This window comes from Gekko japonicus, unplaced genomic scaffold (genome assembly GCF_001447785.1).
Source record: "Gekko japonicus isolate JY-2015 unplaced genomic scaffold, Gekko_japonicus_V1.1 scaffold433, whole genome shotgun sequence".
In the NCBI taxonomy this organism is placed as follows: Eukaryota; Metazoa; Chordata; class Lepidosauria; order Squamata; family Gekkonidae; genus Gekko; species Gekko japonicus.
This window is the reverse complement of record NW_015160222.1, coordinates 485,793-507,602: the sequence shown is the minus strand read 5'-3', so window position 1 is coordinate 507,602 and position 21,810 is coordinate 485,793. Positions and strand designations below refer to the sequence as shown.

Genomic DNA, 21,810 nt, shown 5'->3' with positions numbered 1-21,810 from the left:
TCACACTACCCCTTGTGGGCCGCCTTCAGAGTCACACTTGTACATTAAAGGGGAAAAAATGGTTCTCCATAATCTCTTTTCTTTGGTGGGACCCGATTTCCAAAGCTCACTTCAAATGCAAAAGGTCCATGAATTCCTCTCAACATCTGGAGGGCTGTCCCACCCTCCTGCTTTCAGAGATTGCTCACTCATCCTGCTTGCTCCTCCTTCCTTGTGTGTCCCACCCTTTCTCTTTCCTACAGTGATATGACTTTTAAGCATGACAACCTTGAGGCAGCGTTGTAATTTTATTATTAAAAGACACTAAGAATCTTGATATATGCAAAACTAGCTCTGAAATCCTATAGACAAGTTATATCAACAGGACAGATCGTTCCTAAAGTCCCCATGCACAAGAAGAGCACACAGCACTATACCTAGTGGAGCAATAAATGCTGGTTTCATTATAACCCCTGTCTGGCAGGACACTGCCACCAGTGAAACCCTTATGCTGGTGGAGCACTACCAGCATATGGGTTCCTTCCCACCCCATCACCATGGCCCCGGTCATACGGGCCGGAAAATGCGGGGGGGAAGCGTGGCTGTTTACCCTGGAGGAAAATAACGCGTCGTTGCGTGATCAGACCTCCCTTCGAGGTCCCGTGGAGGTCCCGTGGATAGGGGGCAGGTGCCGATCACACGATGATCCTGCAGTGCGGCAAAGAAGCAGTGCGGCGCGATCACACCAGCAATCGCTAGGCGCCACTTCCGTGGCAGACGGGATGGATTTTTTTTTTTAAACTGAAGTTTGTGCATACGCATGACTGAGCAATCGTATCTGCACATCCGAAGGCGGGTGGTGGGCTTACCGGAGAGGGCGACAGACGTTTCCGGACCCCAACAGAGCTCTGAGGCATAGGCAATGGAGGGGGAGGGGGGCCCCCTCATCACAGCCGCTCTAACTGCCTGTGCAACAGTGGCCATAGCGACCCTTCAGAGGCGGCAAGCCTGGCTGTAGTGGGAGCGGGCCTCTTTGTGCGCATGCGCCGTTGGGCGCTTGTGCGCATCCTGTGGAGACTTGGGGGGGGACCTGTTTGCGACGGGACATGGGCGGGTGCCGGATGCCATGGGATTCCACCGGAAATGCGATCAGGCACCCGCCCTTGCCCCGCGGTGTCCGGAAACTAGTACCTCGGAGGTACTAGTTTTTTACCCCGCATCTTCGATGGGAAGCCTCGGGTTCGGCACGGGAGCTCTACGCTTCCCACATGTAGTGCTGTGATCGCGCCCGGAAAATCCGCCTATCTTCCATCTCTGTAAAGTGGCTAATGTTCCGTGTGACCGCAGCCACAGATAAGTTGAAATACTAAGTATTCATGGAAGTCAAATATCCAAAAGACTTCCAAAAGACTTATGACAAGGTACCTACTGAGTAAGCTTAGCAATCATGGGATAAGAGGACAGGTGGAGGACAGGTCCTCTTATGGATTGAACATTGGTTAAACAACAGGATGCAGAGAGTAGGACTAAATGGGCTATTCTTGCAATGGAGGAAGGTGAACAGTAGGGTAAAAAAACAAAAGGACTGGTATTTTAAATATGCTATTTAATTTATTCATAAATGATTTGGAACTGGAGGTGAGCAGTACAGTAGCCAGGTTTAAAGATGATGAAAATGGATGGTGAAAATCAAGGCAAATTGTGAAGAGCTATGGGAGGGTTCCTCTAAATTAGGTGAGTGAGCAACACTAGAAATGAAGTTCAACATGAGCAAGTGTAAGGTGATGCAGAATGGAATAAAAAATCCTAAATTTAGATATATACTTAAAAAATACTGAGACTTACTTAGTGAATTCATCTCTCATACTTTATTCGAAGAACAAGACAAAGTAGCCGGCTCGCAGGCCGCTGGCTTATATGCCCCAAGGAAAACATCCCCACACACACACCCCACACCCGTGAATGGTCTATTTACACTGATTAGATTATTTCTGGGGAGCCTAGGTTCCCGATTGGCTGGGAACTAGGATCCGAACGTCTATTGTGTTTGGTAGCGAAGCTCAGGTACCTCACCTGACCGCATGTGGAACCGGCTGAAACTGGATCGAGCACATGGCTAAGTCAGGACACAACAATACTGATGGTGTCTGAACTTGCTGAGATTGAGACCGAAAGGGATCTTGGAGTTGTAGTGGAAAGGTCGATGGAAAATGTTGACCCAGTGTGCGGTAGTGGTGAAAAAGGCAAACACCATGCCAGGAATTATTAGGAAAGAGATTGAAAATAAAACAGATAATATTGTAGTGCTCTTGTATAGAGCTATGATGTGGCCCAACTTGGAATACTGTGTTCAAAAAGGATATTGCAGCACCAATCCTGTGTGGAAAGAGGCAGAGTGGCCTGGGACTTTTTAATCTAGAAAAAAAGTGTAATGTATTCAATAAGCTGCCATTGAATGCATAATGTGTTATGAAAACATCTAATTGAAATGCTATGTTAAGCTTTGTCCTGGGCTAGGATCCAAATACATCCAATCACATTGCTAGCCCAGGAAGCACCTAACCAATCACTTCTCAGCAAGCTCCCTGAGCGGGAACGTCCGTGATTGGTCCTTATGTATGCAACCTTATTGGTTGGTAAATGTACAGTAGGCGTGGCTACATTAGCCGGGAGAGTTTAAAAGCAGGACAGCTGCAATGTAAAATCTGTTCTGGCTATCAGATGTTGATTCGTGTTGGAGTTGTGTTCCAGTTGAAGAATAAAGCTGTGTTCTTGCTGAATCACTCTCCGACTTCTTTGTTAAGTGAGCGACTTAACAAAAAGACATATGGGGAGACATGATGAAAGGTTTATAACATTATGCATAGAGTAGAGAAAGTAGAGAGAAAGAGAGATGTTCCTTCTTCTCCCATAATACTAGAATATGAAGCTGCTGGGAAATAGGTTCAGGACAGACAAAAGGAAATACTTCTTTACTTAATTAGTAATTAAACAGAATTCACTGTTAGTGGAGATAGTAATGGCCACAAGCTCGGATAGCTTTAAAATTGGTTTGATGGATCAGTGGTTATTACCATAAAGAGAACCTCTATACAGAGGCAGTAAACGTCTGAATAGGCAGCACCAGGGGAAGGCTTCTATGCCATTTGTTTGGCCCTCCAGGGCAACTGGTTGGCCACTGCATGAAACAGTATGCTGGACTAGATGGACCACTGGTCTGATCCAGCAGACTCTACTTATGTTCTTATGAAGCCAGTGGAGAACCCCAGACTGCTGCTCCACCACTTCCACCATTCTAGGCTTGCCATGTCCCTGCCACCAGCAGCTTCCATTTCCTACTCAGAGTGGCATCAGGAGAAAAATTAGAAAATGGCCATCAAGTCAAGTGACATTCCATCACTTCCTGGTAAAACCCAGAAGCAACATCATCCTCTCTAGGTCTCCTGCTGGTTGCCTGGCAACCCTACTTCATTCCCATAGCTACAAAGAAGAAAGAATTCAGCCTCTGTGACCAATCTGAGCAATCCCCCAGACCATAAAAGTCACAGAAAGGAACATAGATCTCATCTACACTCTGCCTCTATAGCTAGTAAAGGTAAAGGTTCCCTTGCTCGAAAGCCAGTCCAATCCGACTCTAGGGTTGCGGTGCTCATCTCCGTTTCCAAGCCGAAGAGCCAGCGCTGTCCGAAGACGTTTCCGTGGTCATGTGGCCGGCATGACTAAACACCAAGGCGCACGGAAGGCTGTTACCTTCCCACTGAAGTGGTACCTATTTATCTACTTGCAATTTCTTGCTTTCGAACTGCTAGGTTGGCAGGAGCTGGAACTAAAGATGGGAGCTCACTCCGTCATGCGGCAACTCGGGTCTCGAACTGCTGTACTACCGACCTTCCACAGCCTGCAGTTCAGCGTCTTAACCACTTGAGCCACCACAGCTCCAAGAACTTTGGTGATGGAACACTTAGTACAAACTACATGGACCCTAAACATATTGTTATAAACATCCCACTTATCCAAGCAGTGTGAAGATACAACAGCAGCATTTACCCAAGTTTTCTTTCAAGGACAACACTGGGGATTTATGTTGATTTTGTAGCCGAGTACAGGTGGAGGCAAAGAGGCACTCCTACAGGGCAGCAGATTCACAACCCCATTTCATATCCCAAAGAAACAGATCCTGTATGACTCACAAGGCGCTTTAGCCTGAGTTCCATATCTGCTGTCTTTCTCTTTTTCCTATCAGAAATTATTGTTGGTAGCAAAGCCCACAAAATGGGTACTGTGTCTTATGGAAGCCTCATTTTTGTCTTCCCAAGGTGTGACTCACCACACCACCTCCTGTTCCCCTTTACATTGTCCGTCCCCCCCCCCCGAAGTAATGTGTAATTCACCATGCTGACTGTGGTGGTCTTGCCTGTGTAGCTTCTGTTCTTCCTTGTGCCTCTCTCTCTTGCACAATGGTGTTTAAGCATGCTGTTGTACTGTTCTGGAATTCAACAGTATTGCTGGGGTGGTATTGTCCCTATAGCAAGACTTCACAGTGTCTTCCAGTGATGTCTCTATAGTCTCCATGCAGGTCTTCTGTTCAAACCTTTAAGTGCCAGGCAAGGAGCTGTGGAGTCTTTCTAGCTGCCTAGTTGTGTGCTGCCTGTGAGCGTTGGATGTGTACTGAATTGAATGATGTTATGGGATCATTTGGCTAGCACCATGCATTGATGGGCACACTCAATACATAGCTAATGTGGGTTGTCATCTCCAAGAATTTCCCAGACTGGAGTTGGTAACTGACTCTGTAGCCCATCTCCTGAGCTTCCCGAGAGAGGCTAAGATTAGAAATTCTGGCTATGAGGGAGGACTAGGGCGTGAGCCCCAACCAGTGTTCCCTCTAAGCTGAGTTAGTGTGAGCTAGCTCACAGTTTTTTAGCCTCCGGCTCACACATTTTTGTCTTAGCTCAGAAAGGATGGCTTCAGAGCAAACTAATTTATGCAGGAGCCAAATTGCTTGCTCACAACTTTAATGCCAGTAGCTCACAAAGTAGAACTTTTTGCTCACAAGACTCCACAGCTTAGAGGGAGCATTGGCCCCAACACCCCCTGCACTACAGCCTACAAGGATTAGGACTACAGCTTGTCCCTTTCCTGCAAGTAAATTTCTTCACACAACTAGGCTTACCAACCTCCAGGTGAGGCCTGGAGTTCTCCAGGAATTACAGCTGATTTCCAGACTACAGTTACCTTGGAGGAAATGGCAGCTTCATAGAATTGGCTCTGTGGCATCATGTCCCCCGCCAAACTCCCTCCTCTCCCCCAACTTTGCTTTTCTCAGGCACCATCCTCAAGTCTTCAGGAATTCCCTATGGCTGAGTTGGCACCCCTACCAGCACTGCTCCTTCCTCCACTGGTCCCCTAGACTTCTTTATGCTTAGTGCAGAAAGCTGCACATGCCTAAATGGACTTCCCAGATTGTTTGCCTGCTGTCCCTGCCACTGCTGGACAGGACAGTGGGGAAAAACCAAAAGAGATAGAGTTAACCTATGCATAGAGTTTGGGGGGACCCTAGAGCATCATGCTGACATTGTGATGTCACTTCCAGGTTTGTGTCTGAAGTGACATTGTGCTATTGGTACAATGTCATTTCCCCATCCCTGGACTATCCCTTTCTTGCCGGTTGCTATTAAGAATAGCTATACATTTGAAACTTAGTGTGGGAGCAGTGTAGAGCAGTGGCAATGCCAGACACCATCTCCTGCTTTGGCACCCCACACCATCCCACACCCGGCATTCACCAGGTCCAGTGGGGCCACAAAGGCACTCTGCAAAGGTCCACACGCCAGCCAGCTGATCAATGACAGCTGGCCATTTTAACAGCTAGCTGTCTGGCTGCTCCATCCTCAGGGCGAAAAGGGGAGTGGTACAGGAGAGGTTATTCCGAGAATGGTATTGGTTCCTTGTGGCTTGTCACACCCCCATGGGACTTCTGAGCAGGGGGAGGCCACTGCCACTGGGCATGCTCCAGGCATGGCTAGGCCCTATAAAAGGCCTAAGGAAGGAAGCTGAGGAGAACGCACTGCTCTGGCTCTCGGCTCAATAGACAGCAGAGGTGGAGGAGAGGAGGTGGAATAGGGTGGTGCTCAGCCCTCACCTCTCCCTGCCTGAGGCCAAGGGAGGGTGCTTCATTCAAAGTGGCTCCTGGTGCACAGTGGCTAGAGGCCTGACAATCGGGACACAAACAGACATGACAAAATCTTGCATTTCTGTTCATTTATAAATTGCACATGGAAGTCTTGTATAGTCTCAGTTTGCATTGATTTCTTGTGGGGAATGGAGAGAAAATGTATTACTTCGACTTCAGCTCAGGATAGCTAATCAAGACCAAGTGCCTGCCTCTGCTGTTAGCATGGTAAAGGGGGGAAAAGAGATGTCCTTTAAGAACACATTTCTTCTTCTCATTCAATTCCAAGTGTTTTCATTTAGTTTGAAAGCTTTAACATAATTACAGGCTACTAACGTTTCAAGTCACACCAAGACACACTCTTTTACAATATTGGTTTTGAAAGCATTTACTACTATTTCACAGATACAGTGAACAAATTGTTAGAGCTGACCATTAATCTAAAAATGAGTGGTTAAAAATGACAAACGAATTCTCAGAAAGATGAAACACACCTACTTAGTAACATCTTCCTAGAATGCTACAACATTAATTTGATTGGGGGGGGGGGGACACACACAGAATGTGAGCTATCCAGCAGCCTTTTTTTCTGGCCAAGGATTTTTCTGGTCAATGAAAGAGTAAAGCAAATACCTTTTGTTGAAATCAGTGAGACTTAAATATTTTACATCTGTGAGGTTTTCCCTCACAGAAGTCACAAATGAAGATGTCACACATGAAGATGGCAGAATATACATCCAAATTTCATGCAAAGCAATTTGAACAGATGCAGGAAACAGAAACCACTGGAAAACATCTACCAAGTGATTCCTAACACATTTTGAGCTCTGTCAGCTTTTCATTTATGAAGTACTGATTTTGAAAACATATTTCATAGCACTTTTTATAAGGAGCTACACAATGTATATGTCTTGCAAGGAATTTCTTCTAGACTGGAAAGGGATAAAAATGGGAATTGTTTACCTTCCATCTCCATGGAAATTACTTTTGGACATGGCATCAGGTTCAGCTGTTCAAGGGGAAAATAGAAGTCATATATCCCACCAGACTAGCACAAGGCCCTTGCCTGAGCTTTATATAATCCAGTACTCATTCCACAGTACTGTACTAGCCTTTCGTCTATGTACACAGAATAGTTTTTCAGAAAGCTGAAGGCAGTATGATGAGAAACAGAGTTGCCCTGGAGAGGCTTTGGCTGGATGTGGTAATGGTTTTTAGGATGTTAGTTTATTGTATAATTTTGTGTGTATCTGGAAACTACTTGAGCATATATTAGGAAAAGTGGGATACAAATATAAACATGTAAATATGTGAAAGAAATACACCATCATTGTCTGAGTCACATATATTCATTCCCCCTCCCCCATACTGCTATTGGAACATCAGAAAACTTGCAAAACTATTTGACCAGAGACCATGGACTGTGACAGCTTGTCCATGCAGACAGGATCCTTAGAAGTTTGAATCTTACCACCTGCTTCTATGGCCCTTTTCCTTTCTGACTACTTACATATGGGGGGGACGGACACAGCTGACTGGGTACAAGAAGGAGTAAATGCCTCTACAGGCGGGTGGTTACCCAAGTCTTGAAAGAGAAGTCTACCCTTCACCGAGGAGGAGATCTCATTAACTATTGACCAGTCTCAGATGTTCCATTCTTAAGCAAGGTAGTTGGTAATGGCTGGATAGCTCTGAGCTTTCCCGGATGAAGGAGATCCTTTCCAATCTGTTTTTAAGTCTGGCTATGGGACTGAAATAGAGTTGGTCATCCTCGTGGATAACCTGCATTGGAAGATCAGCAGAGGGAGTGCTACTCTGTTGATTCTTTTGGACATCTCAGTGACTTTTGACACCCATTTTGCAATAGGGTTGCAACCTCCCGGTGGGGCTCAGAAATCTCCTGCTATTATAACTGATCTCCAGACTGCAGAGATCAGTTTCCCTGGAGAAAATGGGTGCTTTGGAGAGTGAACTCTATGGCATTGTACCCTGATGAGGTCACTCCCCTCCCCAAATCCCACCCTCCCCAGGCTCCCCCCCCCCCAAATCTCCAGATATTTCCCAACCCAGAGTTGGCAACCCTAGTTTGCAAGGCACCGTTTTACAGTAGTTCCAGTCCTACCTGGAGAGTAGGTTTCATAAGGTAGTTCTGGGGGACTGCGGCTCAGCCTCTGCCTCTGACCTGTGGAGTTCCCTCTTGTCTCCTGTGCTGTTTAACATCAACATGAAACTGCTGGGTGAGAGACAGATCAAGATGGGTAGCCATATTAGTTTGTTTGTAGCAGCAGAAAAGAGTAAGAGTCCAGTAGCACCTTAAAGACTAACAAAATCTGTGGTAGGGTATGAGCTTTTGTGAGTCACTGCTCACTGAAGACGTTATCTGAAGAAGTAATGACTCACAAAAGTTCATACCCTACCACAGATTTTGTTAGTCTTTAAGGTGCTACTGGACTCTTACTCTTTTCTACTGGTGGGGTAGAGGTTTGGGCTGGTTGTCACCAATATGCGGATGCAACTCAGCTCTGTAACTCATGATTCTGGCTGATCAACTGGAGGCTGTAGAAAGCCTGAGCCGGTGCCTGGAGGCAGTTTTGGAGTGGAGGTGCAGGCTAATAAACTGAATCTTAATCCTGACAGGACAGAAATGCTACTGGTGGGTGGAAGGCCTGACCCCGGATTTAAAGTGCCACCCATTCTGGATGGGGTTGCATTTCCTTTGAAGAGACATCTCCATAGTCTGGGAGTGCTCTTGGACCCAGGCCTACTGCTGGATGAGCAAGTGGTATCTGTGGCCAGGAGTCCCTTTTACCAGCTTTGACTGGCTAGCCAGCTGCAGCCTCTGCAGCACATTACATCTAGATTAGATTCACTGCAATGCACTTTATATGGGGCTGCCTGAAAAGTACTGAGACTGACGAGTGATTACAGCTCTCATACTCTTATTAGTGCAGAACAAGACGACTTTAGCCGGCTCGCAGGCCGGCTTATATTCCCAGTGAAACCACCACCCAAAAACACCCCCCTACACCATAATAGGCTATTTACAGCGGCTGAGAGTTCCATGGGTTCTCGGCTGGGAGCCTAGCCCTTGGACTGGTGCGGGCTAGGATCCGCTTAGTCCATTGTTCACTGGAGTGAAACTTGGAGGTTTAGCCGGACCGCGTGGTGCCCCTGTTTGCCATGCGGTCGGGACTGGATACATTACACTGCCCTTTAATTGTGTTTGAGAACTTCAGTTGGTGCAGAATGCTGCAGCCAGGATGTTGACTGAAGTGGGTCGAAGGGACCACATCACTCCAGTCTTGGCCACCTACACAGGCTCCCAATCTGTTTCTGGGCACAATTCAAGGTGCTGTCCTTTAAAGCTCTGTATGGTTTGGGATCAACATACCTGAAAGACTACCCACTCCCTTATGAACCTATCCATCCTCTATGGTCACCTTCCAGCACCTTGCTTGGAGGATGGGGCATGCCTTCCGAAATTAGGCTGGTGGCAACCTGGGAGAGGGCCTTCTCAGTTGTGGCACCCAGCTTCTGGAACTGTCTCTCCAAGGAGACTCATCTGTCCCCTTGTTGCCATCTTCCACCAGCAAATGAAAACTTTGTTTCATTTCGCATTCCCTCAATTATCCCTTCTTTGAGTCCAGTGTTTTGTTATTTTTATGTTTTCATATATATTGTAGCTCTAGTTTTGTTTTAATGATTTTAATTAGTTTTAATGATTTAAAATGTGATTTTATTAATGTATGTTTTTGTTAACCACCTTGGTGGCCTTATGAGGGCAGAAAGGTGGCATATAAATTTTGTAAAATAGAAATGGTTCTGAAAAATTATCATTTATACAGAGAACCAGTGGTCTAACCACTGCTCAATATCCCTAATCCTATAACAATTTGATAGAATGTCTCTATTAAAACATAATAATATGTATCAGTGCCATATTGAACACCTGACTCTCCAAAGCTTACACCCCCAAAATCTTGTTGGTCTCCAAGGTGCTACTGAGACTCATATCTAGCTCCTGAACATATCTGGCTCATTGGATCAGACTATTGGTCTATCAAGATCAGTATTTTCTATTCTGATTGGCAGTCCGTGGTCTCAGGGTGATATCTTTCAAATCACCTACTATCCAATCCTTTTAATTGGAGATTGAACCAGGAATCTCCTGCATGTAAGGCAGAGAGAGAAGAAGAAGAAAAGAGATTGGATTTATACCCCGCCCTTCACTCGGAGTCTCAGAGCGGCTTACAAACTCCTTTCCCTTTCCACACAACAGACACCCTGCGTGGTGGGTGGGGCTGAGAGAACTCTGACACAAACTGCTCTTTTCCAAGGACAGCTGTGCCAGAGCTTGTGACTGACCCAAGGTCACATCAGCAGGTGCAAGTGGAGTGGGGAATCAAACCCGGTTCTCCCAGATTAGAGCCCGCGCACTTAACCACTACACCAAACTGGCTCTGCCACTGAGCTATACGCCCTCCTCTCAACAAGATTAGAGATCTATTCTGCAACCCTATCTTTGCTTACCTGGGAGTAAGACCCACTGAGCATTGTACGTCTTCTGCAGAGGATCAAACTTCCCGGAACTCACAGCTCGCTATAACACTTACAGATCGCAAAATCTATGCTATTTTGTTTTTATCCAGCCCTTCTCCAACATGTATGCTACTCTAAGACTTTCTGTGTTACGAGACTGAGGATACTGAGGAATGGTTAAGCCGCTGACACTTCATAGAAGAAAGGAACTTTGGCCACGGTAACTGTCTGAGTTGCCCGCTCTTAGTCTAGTTTTTCCCATCTTGCTCGATGGCCGGTAAAGGAACGCCCCAACAGCCTCTGCCCGTGCTCAGAGGCACCACTTCCTTTCTCTACCGTTACCGGGGGAGCTGCCCTGGGTCCCCAGGAGAGCCAGACGCAGCACGCCGAGAAGGGCGGCGTCCGAGGCCAGAGACGCGGCGATCGAGCAGATCCCGCCATGCCGCGGGGGGCAGCAGAGAGCCCGCAACCACGTCGGGCGCGAGTTCCCGCCTCTTCCTCCCCGTCTGCCGCCGCTCGTCGGTCGCTAGTATCCGCCGCCGGGCTGGGAAGGGAAGAGAAGCGAAGGGAAAGGAAGCGAAGGGGCCGCTGCGCAGCCAGGACCGCGGGGCGGGGGAGGGGCCAGCCAGGCCGAAGCGAGCCGCAGGCAGCGCCAAGCGGAGCCAGGGGGAGAGCAGCGCCGGGCCAGGCCCCGACGGAGAGCCAGACGCCGCTGCCCGCCCGGCCGGCCTCGCCGTCTCCCCTCAACGGAGCGAAGGTACCGACACCTGAGGCCTTGCGGGCTGGAGCTCGCCACCATCACCGGGCCCGGCGTGGGGAGGCCTCTGGAAGGCATTCCTCCTCCGGCTCTGGTCTTGCCCAGGCCTGGCGGGAGGAGCCCTGCCTTTCTCTGGGCCGAGGGGGTGGTGGGTGAGCGTGGCTGGGGAAGGGAAGGGAAGGGCGCTTGGCCCCCTCAGGGTGTGTCCCCGGGATGCCGTGAAACGGATTAGTCACCCCTCCGGCTGGGTCGGTGGATTTGGGGGACGAGGGCGGGAGCTGGTCCCTTCGACACGCCTCTCCTGTGCCATCCAGGCTCCGGGGTGAAACGGGGACTTCTAATCCAGTAATGACAGTGGTCATGGAACGAGGAGCGGGCAGTTAATTCTGGATTAACTAATGTGGAGCCCGAGGGGGGTGAGTCCGTGTGCGCCAGCCTCAACCGCTCCTTTTTGTCTCTGCTTTGAGCTCGCTGGCTGGCGTCAGGCATTGTCTTCCAGTGTGGGCTCCAGCAAACTTTCTTGTTTAAGGACCGGATTGATCCCATAGCTGCCTATCAGTATTTAGGAAGGGGAAGGATCTTTTTAGATCAGGAAATGCTTCTTGTCTTTAATGGTGACCTTTTTAACCGCGCACAAGCACCGTGGGGTTCGCCGAGTGAATGAAGCCACTGCTGAAATAAAAGCGTTATTTGCTTTTCTCTTGCAAAACTGCGCTGTACCCAAGGGAGGCCCAGTTTGGGTTAGCGTAACTGCATGGCTGAATCTTGGGCTTCCGAGCAGACGTTTAAATCTGTGCGTATTTTTATGAAGGACTGAGTATTGAGATAGTAAATAATAGCGAGGTTGGGAATGATTTGCAGGGTCCCTTGTATAAAGTGCTTGTTCCATTTCTAGGACATCCCTCTATGGAACTTGATCAAATTGATACTAGTCACTTTCTAAAAACAGTATGTTCATAGTGATATATATATACATTGGGCTATATTTGAATGTATGGAAATTGCACTTTTTATAATGAGAAGGATAAAAAGTTATGTTTGTTTTATGCAAAATTTATGTTTTTTGTGTAGAATTCCTACACATGTATTACTGAACAGTGAATACACATGGTTTGCTCCGGGAATGAAATGTAGCTGGTGAACACAAACTTGGCATGCATCTCTAAGAAGAAAATACATACATTTGCTATAAAAGGGACAGGGATTAGGTTGATAGGTTTATAATCTGGGCTAAAGTACTCAGATTAAATTGATTTAGTTCTATATAATTGTGTTCTGGAATGCATTACGTATGTTGAATTTAGCAAGGGCATAAAACTGTTCTAGACTGAGGTTCAAAACAACATCAGTTGATTCTTTTTGTGGCTTACCAGTTAGATCACATGTGGCTGTGGTTGGTCTCCCCAAGCAAAATTTTTCAAATGTATCATGCTGCCTGTCCTGTGCTCAGAAGTACGCTCCATTGAATTCAGTGTGGCTTACTTCTGATGCTTAGGATCAGTCTTTAATAGTGCCATCCAAAGCAGAGTTACATCATTCTAAACCTATTGACTTCAATGGATTTAGAATGGGCTGGCTGTATTTAGGATAGATCAAGATGGGTAGCCTTGTTAGTCTGTCTGTAGCAGTTGTGAGAGTCCAGTAGCACCTTAAAGACTAACAAAATCTGTGGTAGGTTATGAGCTTTTGTGAGTCATTGCTCACTTCAGATATTTGAAGAAGTGAGCAGTGATTCACTAAAGCTCATACCCTACCACAAATTTTGTTAGTCTAAGGTGCTACTGGACTCTTTTCTGTTTAGGATGACACTAAGAGTATTGGTGTATTTAAAGGTCTAGACCATGAGAAGAAGATGCATGTGGCATTTAGACCCAGGAGTTAGGTTGATATTAGCTGATGATTTTGGTGAAATGTTCCTCAGGCAAATCACTGCATCTTGTGATGGAATAGGCTGATAATAAGGGTCTCGGGTTGAAGGAAGAGTTGCAAGTAACTTTTTCCTGAAACATTATAGCATAAGTATTGTGGGTGTAACAGAAACAGTTCCTACTTTGATTTCTTACAAAAACATTTAGACTGTTTTACATTTGTAGTATTAAGCTGATTTGATGATGGAATCATCCTGGTGTAAGCTCTCCCAGTTTGGTGATTCAAACTTTAGTTTTAATTCTTTAAAATGAAATGATATAGGCAGTTTTAATGGAAGAAAATAAACTGTCAGCATATACAATAATGATTTTAAATTACTGTTTTTAACATAACAGAAGACATTGGGTGAAAATTTGTCTGTAGTTAGAAATTACATTCTGCATAATTGATTAGGGAAGATGTCACTCATTATGGAGAAAATATACATTACTAAGACTTTGGGAGTACATAAAAATGCAGAGACTCGGTGGGCTGGTCCCACAAACAGGGTGCTACATTCACAGATGGTCATCCTAAATCTTCAGAGGGATTTCTGTAGTTGGATGTTACAGCATAGCTATTCAGACCTGCTATATTAACAATTCTTTCACCTGAAAAGGCTGACGAAATCACATTGCGCTACTGCTATATGAAATAGTCTCTTATTTTCAGTTAAATGTTTGTTTATTGGAGAGTGAATAGAAGAAGAAGAAGAGATTGGATTTATACCCCGCCCTTCACTACCCAAAGGTGTCTCAGAGTGGCTTACAAACTCCTTTCCCTTCCCCTCCCCACAACAGACACCCTGTGAGGTAGGTGGAGCTGAGAGAGCTCTTGACAGAAAGTGCTCTTTTTTCCAGAACAGCTCTTATCAGAACTACGGCTTGCCCAAGGTCATCCAGCCAGGTGCAAGTGGAGGAGTGGGGAATCAAACCCGGTTCTTCCAGATTAGAGTCCGCGCACTTAACCACTACACCAGACTGGCCACTTGCTACTCAGATGACAATTTTCTGAACATTTGTTCAGTAATAATAGAAGTAGCTTTGTATTTAACTATGACGCAGATCGCACTGTCTTGAAAGACCTCAATGCCTTTCATATTTTACAACCAGGTGTCCTGGGAACCCATCAGTAGGAGTGTGCTCTACCTGGAGTGTTCCTCATCAACCTGCAGTTGCCACTTCACGCACACAAATTTTCCATGTAGAGTTTTTTGTTTGTGTATACCAAAACTGTATGTGCATGGAAAACCCACATACTGCCCTATTCATATGAAATGGCAATGTCTGAAAAGGGCTTGTATTATTGACAAGCATGTGAGTTTCTTAAAACTTAAAGGCCAAGTATATTGTTAGAAAAAATGTTTCATTTAAGACTGTACCTAATTGTCTCCTTGCTTGTCAATATGCTGGATATTCTGTTTTTAAAAACATGGTTAACAACACTGATTGATACATAGAAAAGCTGGTGTGCTCACCTTCTAGCACCACATAGAATGCTGCTACACAGGTCCCCTGACCTGTGATGGTAGCTTTTCAGAAGGGGAATAAATAGCTAACTTTGGATTCTGGCCATTATTTTTGCTGTTTCTGTAAACATTCATTGTGCAGCTACAAAGTGTATGTTGAAAATCAACTTGAATGGAAGTGTGTGTTGGAGTTCAACCCGAGTCTATTGGCAATTTCCATGTTGTGTGGTTTCTTTTGTAAATTTTATCACTATCACTCACAGATGCAGGGCTACGCCTGCTTCTGTAGAGTTATGTCAAGAATGCCTCACCTCCCTGAAATGTCTAAATTCCTAATATAACATGCTTGTTTTGGTAGGGAAGGGCTTCTTTTTATCATTTGAAATGGTTGACATTTTTATTGTAGCTTCATTAAGCTTGGGCTAATCAACCTATTGTTTACCCTTTCGATATACTGTGTAATGCTGGTCGTTGTCCTCATAGTTTTTCAAACTGTTTGGATCATGAATAAGCTATGGTCTTCAGAAAAATTTAAATGACATTCATTTATCATTGCTTATACATAAGGTTCAGTTCTGTATAGTTTAGAGCTTTGTAAACTTGCCAGAAGGCAGAGGATCCATGACTAATCAGGCTCTGATTTCAAGTCACAATGAAACTAGAATTCATTGATTTCTCTGAGGCTATGTGGGTGTGTATGCTATAGTGGAGACCTTTGTAAGATTGTTAATTACATTTGGATTTTTTAGAATAGGATGGTAAATGACATTTTTCATCATAAAAAGTCTAGTAGTGACACACAAGTATGACTAAAAGTGTAAACCTGACTTTATCCTAAAAACCAACAAACTGTCCTTGAAGGCAAATTTACTGTGGCATAAGCGTTCATGGACAAGAGCCTACTTTGAAGAAAGCAATAGTTCACCAAAGTTGATGCTGCAACAAATCCATTGTAAGTCTTTGAGGTCTCACAGTAGTATTTGATTTTTCAACAACAGCTATCATGGTTATCCTTCTGTGTTTTTTCTAGAAGGTAGCTGTTCTGAAATGTTCATAACATGTGTACTGGGTTTTTTTTCTGTACGATGCAGGAAATTCACAAATACCTCCCCCACCACCACCCGTGACCCCTGTTCCATGCTCAAAAGGTGGCAAAAAAACCCCCCTTCAGGATCCCTGGCTAAACTGGCCTGGAGAAAATTTGCTTCCTGACTCTAAAGTGGCGATCAGCATTTCCCTGAGTGTGTAAGAAGGGCCACAAGAACTAAGCACTGATGCAACCCTTCCTGTTCTCCCTCTCATGATCTGCCTACATTCACAGAATCAGCATTGCTCTCAGATGGTCATCTAGCCTCTGTTTAATAACCTCCAAAGAAGGAGAGCCCACCACCTCCCAAGGAAGCCTGTTCCACTGAGGAACTGCTTTAGCTGTCAGGAAGTTCTTCCTTATGTTTATCTAAAAACTCATTTGATTTAATTTCAACCCATTGGTTCTGATCCAACCTTCTGGGGCAACAGAAAACAACTCTGCACCTTCCTCTATATGGCAGCCCTTCAAATACTTGAAGATGGTTATCATATCACCTCTCAGTCATCTCCTCTCCAGGCTAAACATACCCAGCTTCTCCAACCTTTCCTCATAGGACTTGGTCTCCAGACCCCTCACCATCTTTGTTGCCCTCCTCTGGACTCATTCTAGCTTCTATATACTTCTTAAATTGTGGTGCCCAAAACTGAACACAATACTCCCAAGTGTGGTCTAACCAGAGCAGAGTAAAGTGATACCATCTGGATCTATGTGTGATCTGGACACTATACTTCTGTTGATACAGCCCAAAATCACATTTGCCTTTTTAGCCGTGGCATCACACTGCTGACTCGTGTTCAGTGTATGGTCCACTAAGACCCCTAGATTCTTTTTGCACATACTACTGCTAAGACTCTGCACTGCACTCAGTATGCCAGCAAATTTGGAAAACCAACAGTGGCCACAGCATCGGAAAAGGTCAGTTTACATTCCAGTCCCAAAGAAGGGCAATGCCAAGAAATGTTCAAACTATCACACAGTTGCATTCATTTCACATGCTAGCAAGGTCATGCTCAAGATCCTACAATCTAGGCTTCAGCAGTACGTGGATAGAGAACTGCCAGAAGTACAAGCTGGGTTTCGAAGAGGTAGAGGAACTAGAGATCAAGTTGTCAATGTTCACTGGATTATGGAGAAAGCAAGGGAGTACCAGAAAAACTTCTGCTTCATTGACTATGCTAAAGCCTTTGACTGTGTGGATCCCAACAAACTATGGCAAGTCCTTAAAGAGATAGGAGTACCAGACCACCTCACATGTCTCTTGAGAAACCTGTATAAGGCTCAAGAAGCGACAGTTAGAACTGGACATGGAACAACTGATTGGTTTAGCATAGGAAAAGGAGTATGTCAGGGATGTATATTGTCACCAGTGTTCCTTCTAAGCTGAGTTAGTGTGAGCTAGCTCAAAGTTTTTTAGCCTCCGGCTCACACATTTTTGTCTTAGCTCAGGAAGGATGCCTCCAGAGCAAACTGATTTATGCAGTAGCCAAATTGCTTGCTCACAACTTTAATGTCAGTAGCTCACAAAGCAGAATTTTTGCTCACAAGACTCCAGTGCTTAGAGGGAACATTGATTGTCACCTTGCTTATTTAATTTATATGCAGAGTACATCATGCGAAATGCCGGCCTGGATGAATCACAAGCCGGAATTAAGACTGCTGGGAAAAACATCAGCAACCTCAGATATGCAGACGATACCACTCTAATGGCAGAAAGTGAAGAGGACCTCAAGAGTCTTTTCCTTAGGGTGAAAGAGGAGAGCATAAAAGTTGGCTTGAAACGCAACATCAAAATCACTCTTTGGCAAACAGAAGGGGAAGTCATGGAAGCAGTGACAGACTTCACAGTCCTGGGATCGAAGATCACTGCAGACGGTGACTGCAGCCATGAAATTAAAAGACGCTTGCTCCTTGGGAGAAAAGTGATGGCAAACCTAGACAGCATAATAAAAAGTAGAGACATAACCCTCCAACAAAAGTCCATATGGTCAAAGCAATGGTATTCCCAGTAGTCATGTATGGCTGCGAGAGTTGGACTATAAGGAAGGCTGAGCACCAAAAAATAGATGCTTCTGAAATACGGTGCTGGAGAAGACTCTTGAGACTCCCTTGGTCTGCAAGGAGATTGAATCAGACAATCCTGAAAGAAATCAACTCTTGACTGTTCCCTGGAAGGCCAGATACTGAAGCTGAAGCTCAAATACTTTGGCCACCAAATAAGAAGGGAGCTCTCACTGGAGAAGACCCTGATGCTGGGAAAGATTGAAGGTAAAAGAAGAAGGGGATGGCAAAGGATGAGACGGTTGGACAGTGTTACTGATGCAATGAACATGAAATTAAACAAACTCCAGAGCACGATGGAAGACAGGAGGGCCTGGCGTGATGTGGTCCATGGGGTCGCGAAGAGTTGGACTCGACTGTGCGACTGAACAACAACTGCCAAGACAAGTCTCCCCCATCCTATAATTATGCATTTGGTTTTTCCTAACTAAATGCAGAACTTTACATTTATCCTGATTGAAGTTCATTTTATTTGTTTTAGCCCAGTTTTCCAGCCTGTCAAGATCATCCTGTATCCTGACTCTGTCTTCTGCTGTATTTGCTACCCCTCCCAATTTAGTATCATCTGCAAATTTAATAAGCATTCGCTCTATTCCTTCATCCTAATCATTGGTAAAGATGTTGAACAAAACCGGTCTCAAGACAGATCCTTGAGGCACTCCACTTGTCACTCCTCTCCAAGAGGATGAGGGACCATTAACAAGCACTCTTTGGGTGCAATCTGACATGCAGTTACAGATCCACCTAATGGTGATAGGACCCAAACCACATTTTACCAATTTATCAACAAGAATATTATGTGGAACCTTATCAAAAGCCTTACTGAAATCAAGATAAACTATGTCTACAGCATTCCACTGATCCAGAATAAGTGAAAATTACACATTAGGAGTGGCAATGAATCTGCCTATTATATTTCACTTTAGCTGGAATAGTAAGTTGTTGCTTCTTAGAAATAAGCATCATTTGCTGCACCTATAAATAAATGCTTTAAATAGAATGTGGTGATTGTTGCACTCTTTCAAGGCTACAAACAGATGTACCAGTGGAAATCATTCACTTCCTTGTTTCCTAACCAAACTTAGATTTTTATTTTAAAGCAGCCTTAATCAAGTTATGTGGGGTTTTTTTGTTTTTGTGTTTTTTACAGGGGAGGAACTTAAGCATTATAATTTTAGCTTTCAAACTCGTATTGTATGAAGCTGGCTGATGCAAGGTGTGGCATACCATTATTGCTCTCTAGTTTATAACTGTAAAACACAGATGTGCATGCAAAGTTTAAAATTACCTCTGAATTCCTTGGGGCATGTACTCCTTGAACAAAACTGTTTTGAAAAGTTCCTCTCTAATTAGATTTATAACTTGGTGTGTTTTACTTTATATAATCCTGTTGTTGTACCAGAATTGAAATGGATGTGGGTAAATTCATGCCATATATATGCAGCATTTGTAATTGGATTAATGGAAATTCATTTTCTTAGAGTAAAAAATAGGTTAGCATCTCAATCACAGTGGAATGTGGGAGGGAAAATACGAACTTCAGGGGTAATGGACAATTTTCCCCTAGAATTTTAATCCTGAACATGTTTATTCAGAAGCAAACTGTTTATTCAGAAGCAAACTGTACGAGAAGTGGTAGTCCAACTTTGACTGGTTTTTCTAGTCTAGAGGTCTTCTTCTGTCTTGTTGGAATAAGAGTGGGCCATTGCCAGTGCACTAGCAAAACACGCTGTGCAGATCAGTCATCTGCCTTCAGACTAAGTATGGCTTCAGCAAGATGAGATTCAGGGCAACTCATATTTCAACTAGAGTGAACACATTACTCTGATATGCTTGTAACTTGTTAAAATGAGATACTAAGTGGTTCCTGCTTGACTTACATAGGGTTCTGTTATGAACTTTAACTGAGCTGGATTGGATAAACATATGGAGCAGAGGTCCATATGACAGGGGTCATAGATTGATCACTGTGTCTGGGGCAGTGATGCTCTGTATTCTTGGTGCGTTGGGGGGCAACAGTGGGAGGGCTTCTGGAGTTCTGGCCCCGCTGGTGGGACCTCCTTATGGCACCTGGGTTTTGGTCACTGTGTGACACAGTCTGTTTTACTGGATGGGCCATTGGACTGATCCAACATGACTTTCTCATGTTCTGTGACTAGGACCACTGCTAGCCCTTCCAAAACTGAGGAGCAGGCAACAGGTCCTGGTAGGCTCTTGGCCATAGCACTGCCTGCTCAACAGCAGCATGCATGGGAGTTTCCTATGGCTGGGACTTCTTGGGAGTAGGCAGTGGCAGCTGGCCTGCCAGTTAACCAAGTTTGCCAGGTAACCAGGTGCTGAATAACGCTGCTTTTACTCTGCTGTAGGCCTTAGACTCATGAAATTCATATTTCAGTAATGTTTATAGGGGCTTATGAGTTGAGTCACGTGTGATGGCGTCTGTTACAGCAGGATGCTACATTGTGTTGGACCTCTGAACTACAGCTGTTGAGAATAGGTCCTGTCTACTCCACAATAAATTCCCCTTGCCTGTGGCCAATGCTAACTAAGGTTTGAAAGCGATAGTTAAAGCTAGTAAGCAAACTTTGGTTAGAGCCAGTTTGGTGTAGTGGTTAAGTGTGTGGACTCTAATCTGGGAGAACCAGGTTTGAGTCGTCACTCCTCCACTTGCACCTCCTTGGATGACCTTGGGCAAGCCATAGTTCTGATAAGAGCTGTCCTTGAAAAAGAGCAGTTTCTGTCAGAGTTTTCTCAGCCCCACCTACCTCACAGGGTGTCTGTTGTGGGGAGGGGAAGGGGAAGGAGTTTGTATGCCGCTCTGAGACACCTTTGGGTACTGAAGGGCGGGGTATAAATCCAATCTCTTCTTCTTCTTCTTCTTCTTCTAAGAGGGAATCTGATTGTCATGAAAACATTTGCAGTGTAACTCTTAACCATAGTCAAGGATAGGGGAATTCATTCAAAAGTGGGCCAAGAGAAGTGACTTGCTTCTGGTTTCTTCACCAGAGGACCATGCAGAAGTGCATACAGTACACAGATCAGATGCAATATTGAAGCCCTCATAGTGTGTAATATTTTTTGGTATACGAAAATGTCTGGTTAATGAAATAGTGTGCAAATGTATGTGTATGGTGTGCAGTTAGTTAACTGCTTTGTAGTAACTAAAGTGTGGAGATTCTATGTAGTTTGTACAATCAATGTTCTTTATTATAACTGGAATATAAATGTAAAACTGGATCAAGGTTTGTATTTTTAAATTGAGGTTTCCCACTTGGTGATTTAAAACTTGATTTATGTTACTGGTCTAAATCTATCCCCTAATGTTATATAAATGAACAGGTTCAGAACTGAGCCAAAAGGGAAACAGCCACAACGTTCACGCAGAAATAATTATAGACGTTCCTCAGAAATGTGTAATCTATTTTGGGGCCACCAAGATGTAGCTTTCTCTCATGTCCAGTTTTACCCACCATACTTCAGCTTTAAAAACTGAGACAACTGAATGTGCTTGCTGATATATTGCATGGTTTTAGCTATAAATATGTAATATTACAAGTAGGCTAAAATAAGGGAATATTTATGTGGTATTTCTCAGTTTTAAGACTTGGTTACAAGCTGTAGTAGACAGAATATATATTTTAGTATGTAAAGGAGGTACATACTGTCACTTAGTTTCCTGTTTCCAAACAAGGTTGTTTTCATTGGAAGTTAATCTTGAACACAAAAATACATATTATGTGAATGTACTCTGTTGTAGAACTCAGAAATTGTTACATTTATATCTCTGTACACATCCTGGGGGGAAAGCGTTTGGGGTTTTTTACTTGAAGGATTTTAAT

The 21,810-nt window shown here is 44.5% G+C and overlaps 1 protein-coding gene across 1 annotated transcript in view; it reads left to right on the top strand.

Moving 5' to 3' along the window:
- The first annotated feature begins 11,205 nt into the window (after positions 1-11,205).
- Positions 11,206-21,810, top strand: part of CAB39 (calcium binding protein 39) — an 84,938-nt gene continuing 74,333 nt past the window's right edge. The window contains exon 1 of the mRNA XM_015411372.1: positions 11,206-11,447. The gene's annotated coding sequence lies outside the window, so the exon portion shown is untranslated. The remainder of the gene's footprint in view (positions 11,448-21,810) is intronic.